At 35.5% G+C, this 24,721-nt stretch overlaps 1 protein-coding gene across 5 annotated transcripts in view; it reads right to left on the bottom strand.

Annotated features, from left to right (window-relative positions):
• LOC126751730 (uncharacterized) overlaps positions 1–11,930 on the bottom strand; it is a 103,410-nt gene extending 91,480 nt beyond the window's left edge. The window contains exons 1-2 of one of the 5 annotated variants that reach the window (XM_050462234.1): positions 11,807–11,930; positions 6,876–7,263 (exon numbers count right to left, since the gene is read on the bottom strand). The gene's annotated coding sequence lies outside the window, so the exon portion shown is untranslated. Of the gene's footprint in view, positions 1–6,875; positions 7,264–11,526 lie in introns of all 5 variants that reach the window. The other 4 variants (XM_050462231.1, XM_050462233.1, XM_050462230.1 and 1 more) reach the window with 4 other exon arrangements.
• Positions 11,931–24,721: the final 12,791 nt, after the last annotated feature.

Raw genomic sequence — 24,721 nt, forward strand, 5'->3', positions numbered from 1 at the left:
CATATGTGTGTGTAAAATACGCTATAAAGGCCATACCTGCAGGGGAAACTCGAAATTGCTTTGTGTTTGCAAATTTACACTTGTTCATAGAGCGTTCTAAATCATCAATTAATGAGTTTCTGAAACTATGCTACAGCTAGATTATTTATGTAGCTGAAAACTACATATAATTGCAGGGTGGGTTTCCAAAGATTTACTCCAAAACTAAATAAAATGACAAAAAACGATCCCGATTTTGAGGGTTTGCATCAGATCAAAACGATGTTTGAATGGCAAGCAATACCGATTACAATTGGAAAAGTGGTTGGAGATATATTAAAGTTGGCGTAGCCACGGACATTTCAAAATTTTTTGACAAAGTTTTTAAGTTTTAGACATTTTTTGTTGGAATGTGAACATGACTTTGGTACTTTTTAAGGGGGTATTCTGGCGTAGGATTTTGAAAAAATCGATTTTTTTTACATATTTTGAAAGTTTAGACTTTCAAAAATATGACCTTGGAAGGATTTTTCAAAATTCGACTTATTTTCGGAGATACAGCCGATTTTGTGACGTGGCGTCCGTGTTCACTAGAATTGTCTCCTAAACTTTAAACGCGTTTTTCTCGAAACTACTTTTTTTTGAGGTGGTTGACATGATATCTCAAGTTCTACTGAACCGATTCCTTTGAAATTTGGTATATTTGCCTTGGCTTTCCAAAAATTTTGATTTGAAGTATTTTTAAAAAATTCGAAAAGGTCGAAAAAATCGGGTAAAAAAAAAATTTTTTTCAAGTCGACGCCATTTTGTTATTTTTTTTTTTTTTATGAAAAAAGTCAACCCGATAACGACATCCTTCCTAATGAAGAATCTTGTTTTTTGTGTTTTAGATCTCTACAAGGGTTGAAATCACGTCAACCAGGACGCACCGTTTTTTTTGAAGCCGCCACTCCACCGGCCCGTAACTCGACGAATTTTTTTTCTTGCAATTTTTTGTTATATTATTAAAATGTCAATAAAAAACATATAAAAAAATTGATAGTAAAAATGTTTTTCATTTTTTTTGATCTTAGTTTAAAAAATGCCTAAAATTCATGCGTCTAGACCAGCATACCCCCTTAAATATAACCGCTTTTTTGTATAAAGCGTGAGCATTTTTACACTGCATCAAGAAATGCTAGAGATAATACTGTTTAGCAGGCTTGCTTGCTACAGCTTTAGGAGCTTAAGAGCCACGCCTACTTTTAAAAATTTTAAATTCAAATGTGTCTTTCCCCAAGGTAAAAAAATAAGACGAGACGAGTTAATATCCAAGTGACTGGCGCAATCGGACCGCTGCCACGCTGCCCACAAAACTTCATTAATCGAAAACGTATAAAAGGCCATAACTAAGCACTAAAATAAGATTTAGAACCTTAATTTGGCACAGTGGATCGCAGTAGCAAGCGGCAGCTGTGTGCTGAAAATTTGGGCATGACCACTCTACTATTTTTAATGTCCATATATCCTAAACCACTTAAGCTACAATAACCAAATTCACCCACGACAAATTCCTTTCGAACCTCTATCGACACTGTGGAAATAGATGAGTTCAAAAGATAACCCCACTCACTCCCCATATAACACCACTGTTAAAAAGTTATAAAAGCGCAATAAATCAGTATATAAATATGCCAGAAACATTGAATTTTACCTCCAAGATGGAAATGAAGTTAAAGTTAAATCCCATATCTCAGAACCCACCCGACCGATTTCGACTAAACTTACTACGTTATATTCATTTCACATTCCTATGTCGCAGTGTGAAAATCGGTGAAATCGGACCACAACCACGCCTACTTTCCATATAGCACAATTTGAAATTCCATCTGATAACTTTGCATAAACAATTCCTTTAGAATATGCCACCTTGTGATTAAAAATTGTCCAAATACAATCATAACTGTTCAATACCCTAGGTACCGAATATGTGGACCCCAGAATCAAAGCTGATTTTTGACCGAAAATATTGGTTAATTTCAGGAATATGCAGTTGAAATTCTGAGAGAATCTTTTCCTAAATTTTCGGTTTTTTAACAAATCTTAAGCCGAATATGTCAGTCAGTGTATGAGTTATATATAGTGCTTTGATTCCAATCCTCAAGTTGATGTTTTACAACTTAAGGTATTTCCCTTTGATTCATGCAATTTGCAAGAGTATAAAATGTTCGGTTACACCCGAACTAAGCCCTCTCTTACTCTTATATAATTAAATATTTACCATTTGTGAATAAAATGCAATAACAAGACTACATTAATAATGCTGTAATATTGCCGTAATCCACCTCAACATATACAGATTGGTCATATGTATCAGATAACGGTTACACAGCGTGTCATTTGTGTCACATTTATTCAAGTGCGATTTTCTGACGGATTATATATATAAATACATATATTTAAACACTGGTTTAACATAGTGAAAGCACGCTCTGAATAGCATACAGGCTCTATATGTACGATATTCGATATATTTATATATGTGCGTAGTGGGTGTGAGGTCACCCACGCAGACTTATATGAAGCGTGGTAGCATTTTATTAATAGCGTTTTTTAATTATTACCGAAAGGGATAAATTTGCAATAAATCCGTTATTAAGCGCCTTTTAAAATATGTATGTGATTGCTCAAAATTTAACAAAATGCATTTCATTAGTAATTCCTTAGAAGCTTATTTGTTGTATGCTAAATCCATTAATTTGATACAATTTTGATATTGTGGATGATTCTTTCAAGTAAAATTTTATTAGTTTTTAATTTTATATATTTTTATACCTCATTCGAACATAAACTGTCCAACAATAATAAATTTGATTTCCCAAGTAAGCTGCCATCTTCAATACCTTTAGTCTTGGAGGTCTGAAAAAGTGTTTCTGGAAGGTCTATCAGCCGACGAAGGCGTGTATTTAAAACGAAATTATAATATGTTGCTCAGACTGTCCACTACGTACATAAATGTGTATAATATACTTCGGCATATTTCCCTCACACATACAATACGCCTCACAAGGCCCCAGCAAATTCACTGTGATGCTTTCATCAGCAGGTATACGGAATATAATTAGCATCAACTACCAACAGAAGTATTGAAAATATTCCACCAACAGCAGAACTTTTGCCAATTAACAGCTGCCTGTGTGATTTTGTGCGACACGTCGTATGAGTGATTTTATAAAATCGTTGAAGCGCACAAATCACTCATACGCCATGCGGGCTTGAGTAAGGAACAAACTTTTACTTGTGTAAACTTTGGACAAAAACTGAATTTGAAATTTGAATTTAATGAGAAAATTTTTGCGATATAAATAAACATTTAAAAAATTCTTAATGAAATATTTTATATCGAGGGTTAAAAAATTGAAAAAAGAAACGCTCGTGTGGCTATGATAATAAATAATAGGTATGTTTATTTGCGGTACAAATTTGGTATTCAAGGCAACACTAGGCTGTAGTTCACTAGATTTTTGAATTAGCTGCGGAGTTCCATATTTCGGTGATATCCTCGGTAGTAAGAGTCAAATGTTCTTCTTAACTTAACTGACCCATTAGAAATGAGTTAGGAATATTTTTAAAGTAAAAGAAAATATAATACAGCAGAGTTTCGGTAAAACCCTATAATGTTTACAATGTAAAGTCGGTTTGAGCACCAAGTATCTTAAAGATAAAATCTACTATATTATTGTTGAAAAAAAATTATTATCTAATTCAAAATTTGCATAATAGTAGTGACACGCATACACATATATATTGTGATAAGAAAGTACCCGGAAACTGTAAATAAAATGAAAAGTATTTAATAATTCATCAATATTTATTTTGTCGCCTACAAGGCAATCCCCACCAGATGTAATACACTTCTGCCAATCTCAATCCTCAAAACACTTTTCATAAGCCCTTTTTGGATGGCTTTCAGCTCCATCAGCGAATTATCACTTCGATCGACTGAAAACAGGTCCCACGAAGCGGCAATTTCAGTTTGGGGAACAAGAAAAAATCACACGGGACCAAATCTGGTGAATACGGTGATTGATCAATGATACGGGCTGCTATATATATTTCTGGCCTAGGGCAACACTAAGTGTTGCCAGGTGCAATCTGACATTTCCATTGGAAAGTTTGACATTTTTTAGCATAACATCACTCAGAACGTTTTGTCATTTAATCGTGAATTGTTTTATTTACAGGGAATTAAAAAATTCATCTCGGCCAAAAAATGGAATTAACTCGTGAACATTTTCGTGCGATCATTTTTCACAACTTTCGACGTGGATTATCCCGACAAGAGTGCATCGATGTACTAAAATCATTGTATGGCTATGAAGCACCATCCTATAGCACTGTGAAAAACTGGTACAACGAATTCAATCGTGGCCGACGCTCGCTCAAAGACGAATTCCGTGAAGGACGTCCAAAAACAGCCGTTGTGCCAGAAAACATCGATGCCGTACGTGAACTGATAATGCAAGACCGTCATGTAACGTACCTTCAGATAGAGGCATGCCTATGCATTTCTCCCACCAGCATACATTCGATATTGCATGAACATCTGGCCGTAAAAAAGGTTTCTTCTCGTTGGATCCCGCAAAATTTGACAATCGCTCAAAAAAAGGCTGGTGTGTATTGGTGTAAAGAAATGCTGAAATAATACGATCGCGGTGCTTCAAAAGACGTTTATAAGATCGTCACAGGTGACGAATCATGGATCTATGCGTATGAGCCCGAAACAAAACAGCAATCGACCAAGACGAGCCAAATCCAACGAAAGTTGTTCGTGGAAGAAGCACTTCGAGGCAAATGGTCGCCTGTTTCTTCGGCAAAACTGGTCATGTGGCGACTGTTCCGCTTGAGCAACGTAGGACGGTCAATTCTGAGTGGTACACCACCATTTGTTTGCCTGAAGTCTTCGGAGAAATTTGAAAAACGAACAAGAGAAGACGAATCAACACATCGGCTCAAACCAGCGCCTTTTTGACCGGCCAAAACGTCGAATTGATGGGGTCATCCGCCGTACAGCCCTGACTTTGCAGCCAATGACTTCTTTTTATTCCACACATCAAGAAAATAATGCGTGGTCAACGATTTTCGTCGCCAGAAGATGCTGTTGAAGCATTCAAAAACCATGTTTTGGAGGTGTCTCAATCGGAGTGGAAAAGTGCTTCGAAAATTGGTTTGAGCGCATGCAAAAGTGTATAAATCTTGATGGAGAATATTTTGAAAAACAATAAAACCATTTTCGTTGATAAATATTCCTATTTTCATTATTGTGCCAGAAATATATATAGCAGCCCTTATTCATTGCATTTTTCGCTTTAAGTTCGGTCAAAATCGTGGCTCGTTGCGATGGCGCATTACCATAGTGTAAAATCTATGAAATTATTATTATTATTAACCATTTGTCCCTCCGGAACAAATTCATGATCCTCCAAATAACGAATATCGAAAAAACGATGAGCATCACTTTGACTTTTGAGGCGCTTTGGTGTGATTTTTTTGGTTTTGGCACGTTTTTTTCCCTCCTTTCCATTGATTGTTGACTTGTTTACATGTCAAACTCTTAAATCCATGTCTCATTGGTAGTTGTAATGCTCTCTATGAATGTGGGATCATAATTCGCACAATCAAGCATGTCCAAAGAGATCGGTTTTCGGTACTCTTTTTGAAAATTCAGCTTTATCTGGACGAGTCGAGCAAGAACGCGTTTCATACCCAAAATATTCACTAAAATCATTCGATCGGACTGGCAAGGGATGTCGAGCTCTCTTGCCATCTCTCTAATACTTGCCTGATGATTTTCAAGCACCATATTCTTCACTTTTTTAATTTTTTAATCAGTTAAAGAGGTCGTCCAGAACGAGACACGTCTTCAACGATCTCTCGACCGTCTCTAAAGGCTTTGTATCACTTGTGTACTTATGTTTTTCATAAAACTGAATCAGTATTAAAAATATTTTTGTTTTAATTATTTTTTATTTTTTGTTTTCTTATACCCTGAACGGGGTTTATTATAATTGTCAAGAACGTTCTAATACCTAGAAGGAAATATCGAAGATACTATAAAATATATTTAAATATATAATGTTCGCCTATCTTGTCGTCGAACTCCTTAGCTTTTGAGATATCAATCTGAAATTTTCCACACATACTTTCCTCCCTAAGGAGCAGCTCATTTGCCGGAATCAGCGTTAATGCATCACTAAATCGATCGGAATCAAGTTTTTGTATGCAAAACTTTTTAGTTGACGAGATATCTTCACAAGATTTGGCTCGAATTATTGTTTAGGCATACGACATATTCTCTGGAGAAATTATTTATATCGGGTCACTATAGTATATAGCCGCCATACAAACTGAACGATCAAAATCAAGAACTTTTATGAAAACTTATAGCTTCGGTACAACGGAAGTTGGCGTTTTTCATGTTTTTAAATAATTTTATAAAAAAATAAAAATGCATATTATTTTATTAAAAATAATATTTACTTTAAAACTATTTATACAAAGTGCATTGTGCCATAACTATAAAAAAACGTTATTAATTATGTGCTTTGCGTGTATTAAACCCAAAATACAGTGACATTTACAATACAGTGTCAACAAACCGCTTATTAAAATATAAATACATATATAAATTCACTTTGTCACAACTAAGCAACAATTTTATATTTGTTTTAATAAATTTTTAATATTATTACCAAAAAATTATGCAATAATGCACGAAGTCAAAAACACTAAGTAGCCTCAAATAAACGAGCTCACGCACACATGCACACAAACACAGAATCTAAAAAAAAAAATACAAAAATTTGTTCGCTTAATTAACTACGCTACGAAATAAACGGTAAATATGCGATACGCACCAGTTGGCTTGCTGCACTGTTGTTGTGGCGCTATTTGTTGTTGTTTTTGGTTTTTTTTTAATTCACGCTACTCGCACCAGCGTGTAATGCAATGTAAAGTGCCAAATTATGTAGAGTAGTCGACGCTTTAATGGTACTCCAGCGCAGCGCTCAAGGCGCCGACGAACAATTGAGCAATACGCTTTGCTGTCGAGCTGGTTGCTAAGTAAATTTCTGTTGCTTTTTTCTGTTGTTGTTTGTGCGTTTATACACAATTACACTGCTTTCGCTTGGTTGTTACACCTTTTTTTTCGTTTGTAAAACTACACACACGTAAATCTGTGGCAATTTCGCTTTTAGTTGTTGTTTTTGCAATTTGCTTTTTACTGGTTGTTGTTGCTACTTTAAGCTGTGGCAATAATCCGTTTGTTACATTTGTGAGACATGAAAGTACATGTACATGTGTGTATGTATGTACTATTATCTGAGCTTATGCTTTGCATTCATGCCAACACTGCGTATGAGTGATTTTTGCGCTTAAGCAATTTTGGAAAATCACTCATACCACGTGTCGCACCAAATCGTCTTGGCTGCTGGTTATTAGCTTAAATTTTTTTGTTTCGTTGCTTTGAAAATGTTTGAATGTCTTGTGGTCATATGTATGTGTGGGTAGTAGAGTGCTTTATTTTGAGGCGATATTCTGTTTTCTTTTTGCGACTTGAAAATCTGTTTCTTTATAAAAATAAGAAATAACTCAATTTCCTTAACATGTGGACCTGGATTTCCACCTGACCCAAATATTAAGCGGACATGAGTGCTTCAGAGGCTATCTATACAAATTTCAAAGTGACGTCAGTCCGTACTGTTCGATGTGTACGGAGTCCAAAAAAGACTCTAAACGTGTTTTTTTTCATTGTCCTCGGTTTCTAAACATAAAGGAAAAGTTAGAAACTGCACTAGGTGGTAGTTTAATGTTGGAAATTTTTACTGCTCATATGGTATGTGTCAGTCCTCTGATAAGTGGAAAGCTGTTCGCGAAGCGGCAACTCCCATCATGACTAAATTAAGATAATTACAACAGAATAGGCTTCAGCCCGTCCGTTCTAAAGAGGAGACGTAAAACGTCTTGTCACTCCCAGGATGTAATACCTTATCTGGTGGTTCCGTGAGAGAGTCTTTAGTTGGGAGTAGGTTAGAATGTGGATTTAACACCCGCACTTCGGCTTTCGATGCTTCCTCCTACTATAAAAAAATTAAATTTCCTTATTTTTTATAAAGTATAGTAAAGGAAAAAAATATTTGTTGGCATTATTTCACTGTAAAAGTCATTGAATATAACAATAGTTTGAAACCTAGCGGAGGTGAAAAATAAAATAAAAAACTATTAAAGGCAAAATAATTTACAATCTTAGGTCAGGAAAAGAAAGGAGAGGAGTGTGGTTGAAATATTAAGAGTTAAAAACGGTGAAATAAAAAACATTTTTAGCACAAGATAAATTTAAAAAACTCAAAAATTTGGATATTTGCATTTTTCACATAAATTTTGCAGATGTGTGAAGAAAGTTTTTATTCAAAAGTTACAGATTACCTACAACATTGCCATATAATTGTTTTTCCATAGGACTTGTAGTTTTGCCGGAAACCGTAATAAACCATTTTTAACTCTTAAAATTTGAAATCCTATTCGCCAAAATTATTTCTGTTAAAAACATTTAATTTTCGTTTCCGGTGGAAAGATCATCCTATTATGTTTTTTTGGTTTTCTAAAGTTATCTACCCTAATCTATTACAATATTTACCATCTTCCTTGCGTTCTAATTCTGGCAGCATTAAATATTAAAATTTTAGTATTTTATATTAACAAAAAGTTTATTTCACGGCATTCCAATATAAATTTACCCAAGACTCTTTTCAAAATTCACGTCTATTTGCATTTCTCAAAAAAAAAACAAATGGTTTTGCGGCAAAATCAATTGCAAAAGATGTCGAATGAAGTTGGCCGGTACGGATTATGACGGTGCAAGCCTTTTGAATGCCTCTACGTCTGCATAGCGCTTTCCTTTCATCAAGAAGTCGCACGGTGCCGTATCAAATACGGGAGTGGTTAATGGTTAAAATGTGATTTTTGGTCAAATAATCGTTCTTCGAATGTTGTATTCTGAGAAATTTTTGGTCGTCAGTCAATTTGTGCGGAACAAACCGTGCATACACCTTTCGTAAGCCCAAATGTTCGATCAAAATGCGATAAATCGATGTTTTGGAGATGTTCAATTCCATTTCCATGAATTTCAATGATGATTTCGGCCGATTTTTGATGAATTCACGCACAGTTTCGTTGGAATTTACGGTGATGACGGATTTTGATTGGCCCACACGTTGATCATCATTTATGTTCGCACGACCAAACTGTGCCGGATAATCATCGCCATAAACTTGTTTCATTAATTTAGACGTTTTGGTAAAAATTTTACTAATTTTAAAACAAGATTTAATGTTGGCTCTTTGTTCGAAATTTTTTCGCACCGATAATCCAAACATATTGTGCAATAAATGAATCGATAAAGTCCTTATCTTCGACAAATAGATTCCAGGGACGCTAGATTCAAAGTCCTAAGATCGCCATTATAAATTTTTATTTTACTCTAATCACGGTATATTAAGTTTGCCATGAAATTTAAATGATCAGCATCACGAATAATGTCTATCTGTCCGTATCTAATTTTTCGTTTCCTTTTCTACCGAAGTAGCTGCTGCTTAGTTGGAGCCGGATATCGGGTCACTTCTACCATGAAAATTTTTTTTTTGACACGCATTATTATTCAAAACATTACTATTACATCGGAATATTTTGGAATCAAATTCTTGTAAGAAAAGCTTTTGTTTGACAAGATATTGTCAAAAAATTCCCGAATTATTATCCAGGCAATACAATATTCGCAAGTTATTTGTAAATCGTATTCTAGCTGCTGTGCAACCGAAGTTAACGTTTTTTCTTGTTATCATTTTAGCATATAAATATCGATATATTTAGTTAAACATTAATATTTGTACAAAAGTATATAAAAAAACATTGATTTTTCAACATTGCTGCTTTTTTTAGTATATGTTAGAGAGAAGTCAAATGAAAATCTTGATCGATTGATAACTCAAGTTCCAGTCACAATGCTTTTGAGTAACTTTTAACTTGGAACTATTATTAAATTTGAGCTTAAAATCGACCAAGGAATGCAAATATTAAATATTGGATTTCACCTAGTTTGAGTTCCAAACTTTACAGTGCTCAAATAATCTTATCATTTAATTTCAAAATAGATATTTCAACTATTTAACGTTTTATAGCATTTTGGGTCAATATGTATTTACTACCCAAGATATTTCTTTTCAAAAATTCAAAAAATAGTTCCTAATTAACAAGAAAATATTTTTTCAAAAACTATAAATTGGAAACGAGATATAAATTTTTCTATCTGATAATAAGAAAAAATAGAAAACCGTTAGGCGGAGGACCTTCCCGTTACAATTAAAAACTCATATTTGGAGAGACTTTCTTAGAGGTGTCTAGGAACCTATTTTTGCGAGTACCAATTGAAAAAAAAAAAAAAATTTTTTTTTGAATCACCCTAATGTACATATATAACAGTATATTTCTTATTTCAATCGCCTAATCAATTTAAGGCGAAAATATAGCAAAAGCAACAAAAAAGTAATGAACAAAATAATAAAATTATTGACGTTAATGGTGTGCGTAAGTTGAGTCAGAATTGGTTTGACTGCAAAACACAAGCAGACCCTGTCAAGGACAAACGCGAGCATATTACGCGCTTCAGTTTCTGCTTTACGGTGTTTTCTTTACTCAATTTCGTAAGCTTGTTCGAGTTGTTTGTGTTGACAATGCCACACAGCGACCGCCTAGTGCCACTTAGCCAGCATTTTCAACACTTGCAAAAAACACTTTACCGTTAAGCCGACTTTACTAACTTTTCTGTGGGTCAAGCGAATTTTGTTGCTAAATATTAAGTTTCAGTGGAGATTTTCAAATTACACATTTTTAGATAAAAATTATTTTTTTTTTAATAATTTTTTTAATAATTTTTTTAAATTAAATTTTTATTAAATATTATTTTTAAAGATTCTTTAATTTCAACTTTTGTTCACTTAGCTTTCGCTTTTACTCCTTGTGCCTCTATTTGGCTTATTGAATGGTTGAACTTCACATTTTTGCCACTGTTGATTACACAACACCGAACTTCAACACATTTCCATGCTCACTGTCTCCACTTATTTACAAAATTTCAATTGCAACAATAACAATAGGAAATGAGTAATAAGAAAAACAACAAGTAGCAACATAAAATAAACTAGCACAAGAGAAAATTAAATCGCATACATAATACATATGTATTTATGTAGGTTTATATATGTATATGTCTAAATGTATGTACATAGATATATGTATATATAATATATATATATGTATATATATGAATATGTCTATATTTATGTACATGTATGTGGGTGTGTGCGTTGCGAAACAAATATTATGCGAATTAGTGTGTGCAGCAGGCGCACAGTAGTTGTTAGGCGGCAACTGCGAGTATTGTGTAAGCAGCTGCTGCTCCATGCAACCGTCATGCTATTTTTTTTTTTTTTTTGCTTTTGCGCCCGCATTCACCTTAGCATATGCAAAGTTATGACCAACTTTCTTCAATTGCCACAAAACTAACTCACGAGTGATGTGAGAAACTCAGTCAACTTAGTCAGCGCACAAATAATTCATCGGTGAACTGCCGCAGAGACAAGTGAACACGCAACACTTTAAAATATAATACTCAAAGGCATATAGTTTTACTTCACTTTTTCAATTAAACTAAATTCTTACTTTCGTTTAAAGTGTCATAATAATTTTTTATTTGAAGTAATTTCATTACTCAGCTATTAAATTGCTGCCTTACATTTCACTTTCAGTTGTTTGGCATATTTTTGAATTCAAATTTAATGCAAACACATTTATAAGCTTTTTTATAATACCGTTACCGCTTTAGAGTTTCGCGTTTTCTTGGCGACTGTTACGTGAGAATGCTTAGGACGGACTGAAGGCATTATGCGATGGCAGACTGTAAAAATGAGTTTAGCTTACTTGCATTGACTGTAAGGATATTCACCACACTGTCTTAAAAATGTATATGTGTATGTGTTGATATTTGTGTGTATATGTGTAAGTAAATTATTATTTTATGTGCCCAATAAACAAAAACTTTAGAATACTTGAATTTGCATATCGTTATATGAAATGCAAAAACACGTAACATCACTTTTCATAAGTTTGCAAGCAAAGGAAAAAGGATATAACCAATATATAACCATTATATAACCAAAACTCAAAACTTACATAAAACCATTTTATAACCAAAACTCAAAATTTTGTTGCTATTATAAACCACTCATATTGAGACAAAATTTTGAGTTTTGGTTATAAAATGGTTATATATTTGGTTATAAATTGGTTACATAATAGTTATGTATTGGTTATATCAGCGGAAGCTTCAAATTTTGTGCATACAAACACATATATAATAAGATGTAGTGAATCATAAGCAATAAAAACTCAATTTTAATTATTTTCTTTTTTTTCTTTTTCTTTTTGGCAATTTGCGAAATCTACCCAAAAAGAACTGCGCTGGCTTAGCGAGTAAGTATGAATTAAGCTCTGTTCCGAAGTGAACTATATTCCAGCCGCTGTTTTTCCAATAGTTTTTAACTGGTATCGCAACATGTGCCAAGCGTTCTCAATCCATCATGACATTTATTGTCTCGTGTCTAGCCGCAAATTTTTTTTCCGCAATCGCTCGGTTCAATTTGATAAGTTCTTGTCGATAGCAATATTTCGTAATGAGTTCACTGTTGGTCAGAATTCACATCAAACCCAATTTCTTGCTCTTGTATATATCCGGCTGCTTTTAAACAGTTCATAAATATTTTGCGAGCTCTTTTTGTGTTTGGCAACAATATTCATATTCCTCCAAGTCGTGCAAACCACATTTGGTATACTCTCTGGTAGAACTGGTTCTATAATTTTAAAATTCTTAATTTATTCTTCAGAAACTATGGCGCCCCCCTCAAAGTAGACCTCAATACATACACTTGTACCAACGTTTTTGCCAATGCTGCAAACAGTCATTAAAGTCATAGTTATTCACGTTTAATGTCTTCAAATGACTCAAGGCGGTTTCCGCGGAGCAGTCGCTTGAGGTTTGCAGAATAGCCAGAAGTCACACGGAGCTAAATCAGGCGAATACGGTGGTTGCGTCACGATATTGGCTAAAAAATATGGCGAAAAACTCAGGATGAATCAATGCGGTATGCGACGGTGCATCATCATGGTACAAAAACGGCCCATACTTCCGGCCTCTTTTTACGAATAGCTTTACACAAATGATGTATAACACTCAAATAGTATTTCTTTTTTACAGTTTGGCCGTTCCGAAGAAATTCGGAGTGCACCACACCTCAATAATCGAAGAAAACTGTCAACATAGCCTTCATTTTTAACCTGCTTTGACGTGGTTTTTTCGGCTTCGGCTTTGCAACAATATTCGGTTGATTGATCATCTGTTTCTGGGTCGTAAACATAGATCCTAGACGCATCGCCTGTAATAATACGTTTCATGACACCCTGGTAGGTCGGAAAGCATTGTTTCATAGACTTTAAGGCGACGCTTTTTTTCGAGTGTAAGTGATTTTGAAACCAATCGTGCTTTCACTGTACGCAAATCTGTCAAAATTGTTTTCACTGATCTTTCCGATATTTCAAAGATGCCAGTAAGATCTCTGACTGTTAATCGTTGCTTCTCAATCAACAATTTCTTTATTTTATTGACGTGTTGATGGCCGTCCTAGTCGTTGTTCGTCGTCAAAGCGTTCTCGTCCCTCTTTGAATAATGTGTACTAATCATAAACACTTGCTCGCGACAAGCAATTACCACCGAAGACCCTTTCCAACATTCTGAACGTATCGGCACCAGAAATATGATTCCGCACACAAAATTTAACTCTTTGTTGAATAATTTCAAGTGTCGTAAAAATTGTTGAATGCACTTTATGTACTTCAGAAAGACAGCATATACTAAACAGTAATGATTACTTTTATGTGATATGTGGCACAGATATCACGCACTGTCAGACCAACATAGAAAGAAATATTTCGATGCAAAAGTTTTCGCGTGAAATTTAAATTAAAAGTCTTACTATTTTTTGCCCATGGATATGGCAACCGATTTTTGCGTCTTGGAAATTATCGCTACATTTAAAAATGTAATTAATGTCATAATGAATGCAAAGCCAAATACTATATTCATATATTAAGAACCAGTGTTTTTATAGGAAATAGGACGGCAAGCTTTATAAGCTCAACTATTACATTACCGCAGTTCAAGTAACAAAAGTTCGGTAATTGTGCTGAATCCATATCTAATATTTCACTTTGATATACTATAGATGAATATATTAATAAATTACTGTTTGAAAAGAAAAGCTAGTTGGGTATAAATAAGAGTTGGCATTTAGTAAGTGGTGAGGTTAAGCAGTTGCCTTTGCTTTGTTTTGGCTGTACGAACCGGAAGGATATGAGCTGTTAAACGCTTGAAAGAGAGTAGTTTCAATGAAGAGAATTCAAATTAAAGCGCACTAGAGAACTTAGGTGATGTAGAATGCTGCTTATTTAGCAGTTTTTGGTTGAAAAAAACTAGTCCATTTTCATAAGTAATTATCATCTTATATCATGAATGTCAGCTTAGAATTTATATTATGTTTCCGAAAAACATCTGGCTTAACCTATTTCCTTCAATTTCTCAAAACTTGTTGGTGAATGTTTCGGCTAAAAACATAAATGGTATTAATTCCTTATACACCGTAGTTTGCCACGATGTGTTTAAGACCCTAAAGGAAACGTCAGAGGCCCTTTAAAGTATATACAGGATGTACCAGAATTAACCCAAGATTTAAATTTGTCGCCATTTTAATTAATCTTCACAGTTGTCGAATAGAAAACACTATTCGGACCATGAATTTTTCGAGCTGCGGCCGCCAAGCTTTCTTTATTTTTGATATATTCTTCAATAATGAAGACATGTCGTTTTGATTTGTTTTTTTTTTTTTTTTGTTGATTGTCAACAATTTACTACAAGAATGGCGGCTCATATAGTGTGAAAATTAGTGAAATCGAATTACAGCCACGCCTACTTCCCATATAAGACAATTTTAAATTCCATTTGAAATTTTCACTTTCCAGCACAAAAATCAAAAATAATTATTAATCAGTATAAAACTTTGCACGAGTAGGGCATTTGAGGTCTGCCAACTTATGACCAATAATTGCGTAAATCGTATCAAACAGTTTCACCCCTAGGTACCGAATATGCGGACTCCAGTACTTACAATTGACTTTTTACCGAAAATATCGGTCAATGTATGAGATATATAATTGAAATTCAGAGAGAATCCTTTGCGGATAATAATATTTTTGTATGTCAAAAATGGGTTGAATCGGGTCAATACTTACCTTAGCTGCCATATACCTAATATAAAAATTTTCAAACTTCCGGTTGACCTAACCCATTTACAGCTAGTTGCTACCAGCAACTTTGAAAATTCTCTCAAATCGAAAACGAACGAGATATGTCGTGATATCAATAATTGTATGCGATTTTGCATCTTTCTGATCTTGACAACAATTTTTCCTTTCCTCGAAAACTCGTAACGTTGACTCAGCTGAGGTTGTCATCGTCCATGCCTCTGCACCATATAGCTGGACGGAAATAATGAGTGACTTATATAGTTTGGTTTTTGTTTGTCGAGAGAGGACTTAACTTCTCAATTTCAAACTCAGTCCATTAGTAGCTTTGTGCTTAGAATGAATCAAATCATTTGAAAACTCGCACTAGACCCCATATAACTAAGAAGCCTTGTGTACTTGAAAGTACATTACCTTCTTGCAAGTTGCTCGAGTATGAAATATTCGGTTATACCCGAACTTAGCTCTTCTTTACTTGTGTCTTGTTAATTTTATAACCGCAAACATTTTTTGGAAATTATAAAGTTTTGAAAGAATATAGTATGCATTTCCAGAAGTAATCTAGGAGAAATTAAGAATTTACTTTTTCTCTTAAGTACATTTCATGCTCTTTGTATTTAGTATGAGTATATTTTCCTCACTACTCCATTTACACCACCGCACACACTGCGCAGAATCCAACACATTGACTAAATTCAAAACAATTGGAAATTCACCAAAACAAAAACATAAAAACAAAGCCAACTTCGTGCAGCTGATTTCATGCTATTTGTATTTCTCCTTTGCCTTATCCTTTTCGTAACGCTTCCTATGCTTTTCATTGGCTCACTTTACAAAGTTCAGTTGAATATTTCTTCCACACTTTTTATTCTCACTTTGCGCGCTCTGTTATTATTTGAGGGCCAACAAACAAAAACAAATGTAACGGAATCAATTTCAAAGGCAAGTTCAGACAACGGTCAATTGCCCAATTTTATGCCAACTATAAAGTGTGTCGAATAGCTCGACTAAAAAGTGAAAGGCGATATGAAAAGAAAAACAACAAAAACAAGCAAGAAAAGCAGCACAACACTACAAAATGAATATGGGCAAACAGACATTGCTGGAGCGCGCTGGCGAGCCAAACGGGGATAATGTCGTGCAAAGATTGCATTTGCGACAACACAAAGCAGCAATAAAAATGCGTCGGCCAACAGACCGACTGACCCAGCAAGCGGCAGCCCAATGGCTCCGACACAATGCGCCGAACTGGGGAAAATGCCAAATCGAAGTGGAGCAAAGGAGCCTTGAGGCACAACTGACGCTGTGGTTGCAAGTGTGTGTGTGTGTGTGTGTCCATATGTATGGGTGTGAGTAGTCGTGTTGGGCGACAGTAAGCAATTGGCTGCTTAAGTATGAATGTAAATAGCGCAACATATTCGGGCATGCACACACAAGCGTGCGCGTATGGGAACAATATATGAGCACGCAGCATTTGATGAGGAGTGGTTGTGTGCTCTTTGCATATATATATCAGACTATGTACACATGTACATATATATGCATATGAATTTCCTATGAATTTATAAATATGTATATACTCGTTTATATGCATTTGGATTTACCATATAGTTATGTCTCGGCTTTTTGTTAGTTTATATTCGCCAGTTTGTTGGCAAAAGTGAGTCATTTCCAGTTACTCTTGCTGGTGTTGATTATTATACCCTGAACAGGGTATATTAAGTTTGCCACGAAGTTTGTAATACCCAGAAGGAAGCGTCGGAGACCCTGTAAAGTATATATATATATATGATCTGTATGTTGAGCTGAGTCGATTTAGCCATGTCCGTCCGCCTGTCTGTCCGTCTGTCTGTATATATACGAACTTGTCCCTCAGTTTTTAAGATATCGTTTTGAAATTTTGCAAACGTCATTTTCTCTTCAAGAAGCTGCTCATTTGTCGGAACTGCCGATATCGATATATAGCAACACACAAACCGAACGATCGGAATCAAGTTCTTATATGGAAAACTTTCACATTTAACAAGATATATTCACGAAATTTGGTATGGATTATTTTCTAAGGCAACAATGTAATCTCTGAAAAAATTGTTCAGATCGGCTTACTATAACATATAGCTGCCATACAAGCCAAACGATCGGAATCAAGTTCTTGTATGGAAAACTTTCACATTTGACAAGATATATTCACGAAATTTGGAATAGATTACTTTCTAAGCCAACAATGTAATCTCCGAAAAAAGTGTTCAGATCGGATTACTATAGCATATAGCTGCCATACAAACCAAACGATCGGAATCAAGTTCTTGTATGGAAAACTTTCACATTTGACAAGATATATTCACGAAATTTGGTATAGATTATTTTCTAAGACAACAATGTAATCTCTGAAGAAATTGTTCAGATCGGCTCACTATAGCATATAGCTGCCATACAAACCAAACGATCGGAATCAAGGGCTTGTATGGAAAACTTTCGCATATGATAATGTATCTTCACAAAAGTTGGCACAGGTGATTTTCTAAGGCACCAATGTAATCTCAGAAAAAATTTTTCAGATCGGTTAACTATAGCATATAGTTGGCATACAAACTGAATGATCGGAATCAAATGCTTGCATGAGAAACTTCCTAATTTGACGATATATCTTTACGAAATTTGGTATGAGTTATTGTTCATAGAAATAATGTAATAAATAATAATAATAATAATAAAATAAAGGAATAATGTAATGTTCAGATCTATAGCATGTAGCTGCCATACAAATCCAACGATCGGAATCAAGGGCTTGTATGGAAAACTTGCGCATTTGACGTGGTATCTTCACGAAATTTGACATGGATTACTGCTTAAGGTAATACCATAATCTAAATTATTCAGATCGGTTAACTATAGCATATAGCTTCCATACAAACTAAACACTTAGTTACTAAAAGAAATGCACCTGTGAAGGGTATATTAGCTTCGGTGCAGGCGAAGTTAACGTTTTTTTCTGTTTATGTCTTGTTTTTGTCATGCGACATGCGACCCAAGTGCGTAAGAAATATTTACTCATCGTTAACAAAGTGCGACGCTTGTTTGTTATGCCTGTAAGCTTTGCCCCGCTTAGGCATTCCCGGAATTATTTCGGGTGGTGAAGCTTTTCTGTTTGTTTTCCTAGAAATACACTAAATTTGCACAGACAACTAGGCAAACGGTGAGCGGCGGTATGGAATGTTTTGAGTACGAAACTATTATGCGATAAGTCTTGAGGTCAAATCAATTTTTTTTTTAATTTCAAATGCAATTCTGTCATTATAAAAGCGATTTTTAATTGAATTAGTCATTTGAAGGCTACTTATAACTAATTTTTCGGAAAATATCAATGCTGACAACACTAATGAAAAGAAAAATACGGCCAAGCCTACATGCCTAAAGGCATTTACGTGATCGGCGCCTGCCTGTAGAACGCAACAAATGACTCTACACAAGTTAAATATCAGCCTTTTGTGCTTTGTGTGTCTTATGTGAAGCTTAGCTTTGATATAGCCTCATTTATTGCTTAAAGCTATAAACTGCCAATTAGAAATACCTAGTCGATTTTCCCTCTCAAACCGTCCGCTTGAGACACTTGAGCATTTAACACGCATCTGGCTACATTGCGTCAGTCTTCCAGTATCCTAAGCCCAAAATCGTTAGAAAAGTTCCTTAATGTTTTTCTTTGTACTGAATCCATCAAATAAATTCTATTATCCCTCCTTAGATATTAAAAGTTTTCTCATGACCAAATTAAGTTTGAGCAAGATTTGCTTGCTAGACAATTTTTTTACCTTACATTGGCCAACTTTAAGAGGTTACATCGACTGCTTCTTTATTGGCGTAGACCGTCATCAGAAGGGGCGTCTCATCCGAGGCTGTTGTGTTCTTTTCATTATGGGTGTTTTTTTACGTGGCGGGTTTCAAATCCAGCGCACAACTCTGGGAGGGATAATTCACCTTCGAGCTTAAGCCTTCAAACGGATGTTTTTGGCTACCCAGAGGATACTTGGTCTAAGACCGGAAGTCGTGAGCTGCTTGAGCCATATGTAAAAAAATCGTTTCTGGCCACTCCCAAGTGAATGGCGCTCAGAGAACTTTCCTCATTTCCGTCGACTTCTACACATGGGTGCTCCCTCCATTATATCGACTTGCTAGTCAGAAAAAAACATTTTTAATAACAAATACGAATTAAGTACATTGACCGAATTAAATACACTCTAACAATCGGTGATTCTTTTCAAAAAAATTTGTTTTTCTGGTGCAGTAGCCGATCTCCAAGAGACCCTTCGAAATAAAATCTTTAGCCGTAAAGAAGATTTTTCTTCTTCAAATTCCAAATTTTTCTACTTCAAATCCAAAAACCAAAAAAATTAATACATCTATGGAAGAACTAGTCATAATTTTGATTTTTGAAAAAAATTTTGTGCTAAAATCTACTCTTTAGATGGCCTAACGAATCTAAATCAAAAGTCTTATGCCTTCGATCAATACCTGAATGTGAAAACTGTAATCGATCGGTATAGCCGTTTCGGAGAAATTTCCCCTCATCGACTCTGAAAAAAACCATTTTAGTTTTTGGCTGCCGAATGCATAAAATTTAAAAATTCTTACAAATACTCTCATATCTCCGAAAATATTTACAGAATGCACTTAAAATTCTTAAAGAATATTTTCAAACGCATTCGATATAGTATGTATATGCAAAATAAAAGTAAATTTTTGAATTCACAAGTGAACCTAACACCTTAAGCTAGGGTAATATCTTCAAATATTTCATTTGCTTCATGTAGGTGATTGCCACAGCTAAGCTTCTTCTTAATTATGAAGTTGATATAAACCAATAGATCGGATATCATTTCGATCCACTGGAACTGCTTATGACTGATTTAAAAAAAAATTAACTGGAATAATCAAATATAACAAATATCTTGTTATTCTCAGAATAGATCTGAATAGATGCCACGAAAATCTCTCATCAATGCTAAGAGACGAGAAGGCAGTTGCAATAATAAATTATATATCACTACCAGTCGAGTACTTTCAGAGCTGGAGTGTTTTCATCCATGTTGACAACATGATCTAGCCAGCGTAGCCGCTGTCTTTTAATTCGCAGAACTATGTCAATGTCGTCGTAAATCTCATACAGCTCATCGTTCCATTGAACGTGATATTCACCGTGACCAACGCGCAAAGAACCATAAATCCTCCGCAGAACTTTTCTCTCGAAAACTCGTAACGTCGAGTCATCAGATGTTGTCATCGTCCATGCCTCTGCACCATATAGCAGGATGGGAATTATGAGTGACTTATAGAATTTGGATTTTGTGCGTCGAGAGAGTACTTTACTTCTCAATTGCCTACTCAGTCCGAAGTAGCACCGGTTTGCAAAAGTTATTCTGCATTGGAATTCGAGGCTGACATTGTTGTTGGTGTTGATACTGGTTCCAAGATAGACGAAATTATCTACGACTTCAAGGTTATGACTGTCAACAGCGACGTGAGAGCCAAGTCGCGAGTGCTACGACTGTTTGTTTGATGACAGGAGATATTTCGTCTTGCCCCTCGTTCACTATCATTCCCATGTGCTTCGCTTCCTTATCCAGTCTGAAGAAAGCGTGGATGTTGAGGCCAATGATGTAAATATCATCGACGTACCCCAACAGCTATACACTCTTATAGAAGTTTATACCCGATGGATTAAGCTCTGCATCTCGAATTATTTTATTATTTGAGTTGGTGATGAGTTTTTATCAGCTTCTGTTGACTGATGCTCTTCCTCGTAAAATATCTTTAAAACAGACCGATGACCGTTATTCGAATATAGTAGCCAACTTGTTCTTTTATAAAGTTTCTCCTTTGATATTTAGATTCGAGTACAAAAACAAACTTTAGGCATCGAAAATCACTTTATTATTTTTCAAAATATTCTCCATTAAGATCTATACACTTTTGCATGAGTTTTAACCAATTGACGAAGCACTTTTGCCACTCTGATTGATATATAACCAAAAAATGCCTTTTGAACGTATCACCCGCCCCTTTAAGTCTCGAAAAACGTTGACCTTTTAGCTGATTTTTGACGAACGAGAATAAAAATAAGTCATTCGGTGCTAAAGTCAGAACTATGTGGAATATCGAATCGATGTTCTGAGTGTTTAAAAATGCAGTTGTTTCAGTTGAGAAGTGAGAGATCACTTTGTCGTGGTAAAGAGTGTGATATGATTCCGACGTGTCCAATTTTCTCAAAAAAGCAACAACTTGCTTGAAAGTGCTTCGTGCGCCAACAACTTTTTTTGGATTCGGCTCATTTTGAAACAGCCACAAAGTCAACAGCTGTTTACCTCTCGGGGTCATACGCAGAAATTCACGATTCATCATCTATCACAATATCATAGATATTTCGAAGCACCGCTATCTTATTTTTTTTTACATTTTTCTCGAGCAATCGCCACGAGCTTTTTTTTTTGATCGATTGATAAATTGTGTGGGATCAACAACTTATTTTGGACGACCTTCCCAAAATTCGTATTGGAGTGATCTACGACCTCGATTGCATTTGCTATTCCAACGATAAACACTGGTTCTTGATGGAGTTTCATCGTCAAAAATTAAATTAAGTTCTTCTAAACACTCTTGATGAGTTAATACGCGTCCATACTAGTGTTAGGAAATCCGGAAATGTAAAAGGCAACCTACGGAATATCTTCATTCAATATTATTTTACATAAAGTATCACCAGCAGGTATTCCAAATACTAATGTATCCACCGTTTGTGTCCTTGAATGCCTACACTAACCAGCTACTAAGCCTAAGAGATGATTAGCAAATTAAATTGTTGAGGCTTATGACAACAACTCAAGCTTATCCACACACACACACATACACAAAAGAGTGAAAGTAGCTTTGTAATCTGCAAAGAATACATTTTTTGTAGAAACGCGCTATAGTGGGGCCATTTGCCATTACCCAAGAGGAAAAAAATGATACTCATCGCATTCCGTTGGCACACAATGGCGATTCAGCGACACACCTGTTGGTACACGCATTCCATTCGACTTGCTAATGTCCTTTTTGCTGCCGCACTTCACATTCTCCATATTCAGTTTTATGCGCTGCCACCTCGTGCACATAAATTGTCGGCCATTTATGCGTCGTCGTTTGCATTTTTCTGTTTGCTTTGTGTTTATTCATCCACGGATTTGTGTTAACGGGCTTGTTTGTACAAATGTAGGTAATTATATACATTTGCGCATTTACTTGATTCTATTTTGCAGAAATATAATAGTGGCAAATTCAATTAACCGTAAAATTTGTTCCACGAAATTATTTGGAATTGACAGTTGTGTGCGAGTATTCGAGAATTAAATTATGCCAAGGATATTTTTAGTGGTTCTATTTTTAGTATATAACAGTGAACTGGAGTTCTCATGAAAAGCGTGATTCGCTCACATTATCTACTATACAAACGAAAAACCTTAGAAAAATGCATGCAAAAAACATGTTTTATGAAACCATCCGATTTACCAATTACTTGGAACTTAGTATATTAATAAAACAAAGCGAACAAAAATGTATTCATTTGATGGCGCTTAAGCCAAAATACTTCATAAAATCATGTTTATTATTTAGTTCATTAAATCATGTGGGCAAAAAATAGTAGGACTTTTTAATTTAAATTTTGCGCGAAAGTCTGTTCAACGAATTTTTTTTGCAAAGTTGATATGACTGTCAGTAACAGCTGTGCCAAATGTCAGATCAAAATAATAATTAATGTTGTCTTTCTGAAGTACATAAAATGCATTCGGCGATTTTTACAATTACTGAAATTATTCAACAAAGAAGTTCCATTAAATTTTGTGGGCAAAATCAAATTTGTGGTGCCGAAATGTTCAGAAAGTTGGAAAAGACCTTCGGCGATTATTCAAAGAGGATCGCAAACGCGTTGATGATGAAGCACGACTAGAATGGCCATCAACATCAACTGATGATCAACACGTCAATAAAATGAAGGAATTGGCGCTTGAGAATCGACGATTAGCAGTCAGAGTTCTTACTGGCATCGTTGAAAAATCGCAAGGATCAGTGAAAATCATTTTAAAAGTTCATTTCGGCCTAAGTATAGTGAAAGCACAATTGTTGCTAAAATCATTAAATTTTTTCGAAAAGCAGAGTCGAGTTTACGTCTGTGAAACAATGCTTTCCGACTAACAGGATGTCGTAAAACTTATTTATACTGGCGATGATTCTTGGCTCCGGAAACAGACGATCAGTCGGCCGAATATCGTGGCAAAGATGAGCTGAAGCCGAAAAAATCACGTCAAAGCAGGACAAAAATCAAGGTTATGTTGACAGTTTCATCATCATCATAACATCCGACCGGCAAAATTGTCAACAAGGAATACCATTTGAGTGTTATTCGTCTTTTGGTCGAAGATATTCGTAAAAAGAGTCCCACAACTCTTGGTTTTTGTCCCGCGATAATGCACCGTCGCAAATCGCAACCACCGTATTCTCCTGATTTAGCTCCGTGTGACTTCTGGCTTTTCAGCAAACTCAAATGACCACTCCAGGAAAAATTCCAACAGCCTTGGGTAAGAGACCATCCTTTTGATAACGACCATGGCAAACAAAATAAAGATTACGACTTGAGGGCATGCACCTGGAATGTCCGGTCCCTTAATTGGGACGGTGCCGCTGCCCAATTGGTTGATGTTCTCATTAGAGTGAAGGCTGAGATCACCGCCTTCCAAGAAATGCGATGGACGGGACAAGAACTGAGGCGAGTAGGTCCTTGTGGCATTTACTACAGTGGCCATATAAAGGAGCGCAAGTTCGGTGTGGGATTCGTGGTGAGAGAGAGAATCCATCGCCGAGTACTGTCATTCACTCCGGTGGATATACGTCTAGCCACAATCCGCATCAAAGCCAAGTTCTTTGGTACAACAGTCGGTAAATTCAGCCTCCATGAGGAAACATTCCCAAATGAGTTGAATCTGATCGACTTCGCTAGGGCCCGAAATATGGTTATCTGTGGTACTTGATTCCAGCATAGAAAAATTCACCAAGCTACCTGGCTGTTTCCGGATCGAGCCCACCGTCAACAAACTGATTGGACTTTATCAGTGTGGCTTTAGACCTGGCAAATCAACAACTGACCAGATATTCACCATGCGCCAAGTTTGGAAAAGACCCGTGAAAAGAGAATCGACATACACCACCTCTTCAGGCGACTCCCTTTTGTGTGACTTCTTCAACCTGCTTTTGGAGAAAATAATTCGAA

This window comes from Bactrocera neohumeralis, chromosome 2 (assembly GCF_024586455.1).
Source record: "Bactrocera neohumeralis isolate Rockhampton chromosome 2, APGP_CSIRO_Bneo_wtdbg2-racon-allhic-juicebox.fasta_v2, whole genome shotgun sequence".
Lineage (NCBI taxonomy): Eukaryota > Metazoa > Arthropoda > Insecta > Diptera > Tephritidae > Bactrocera > Bactrocera neohumeralis.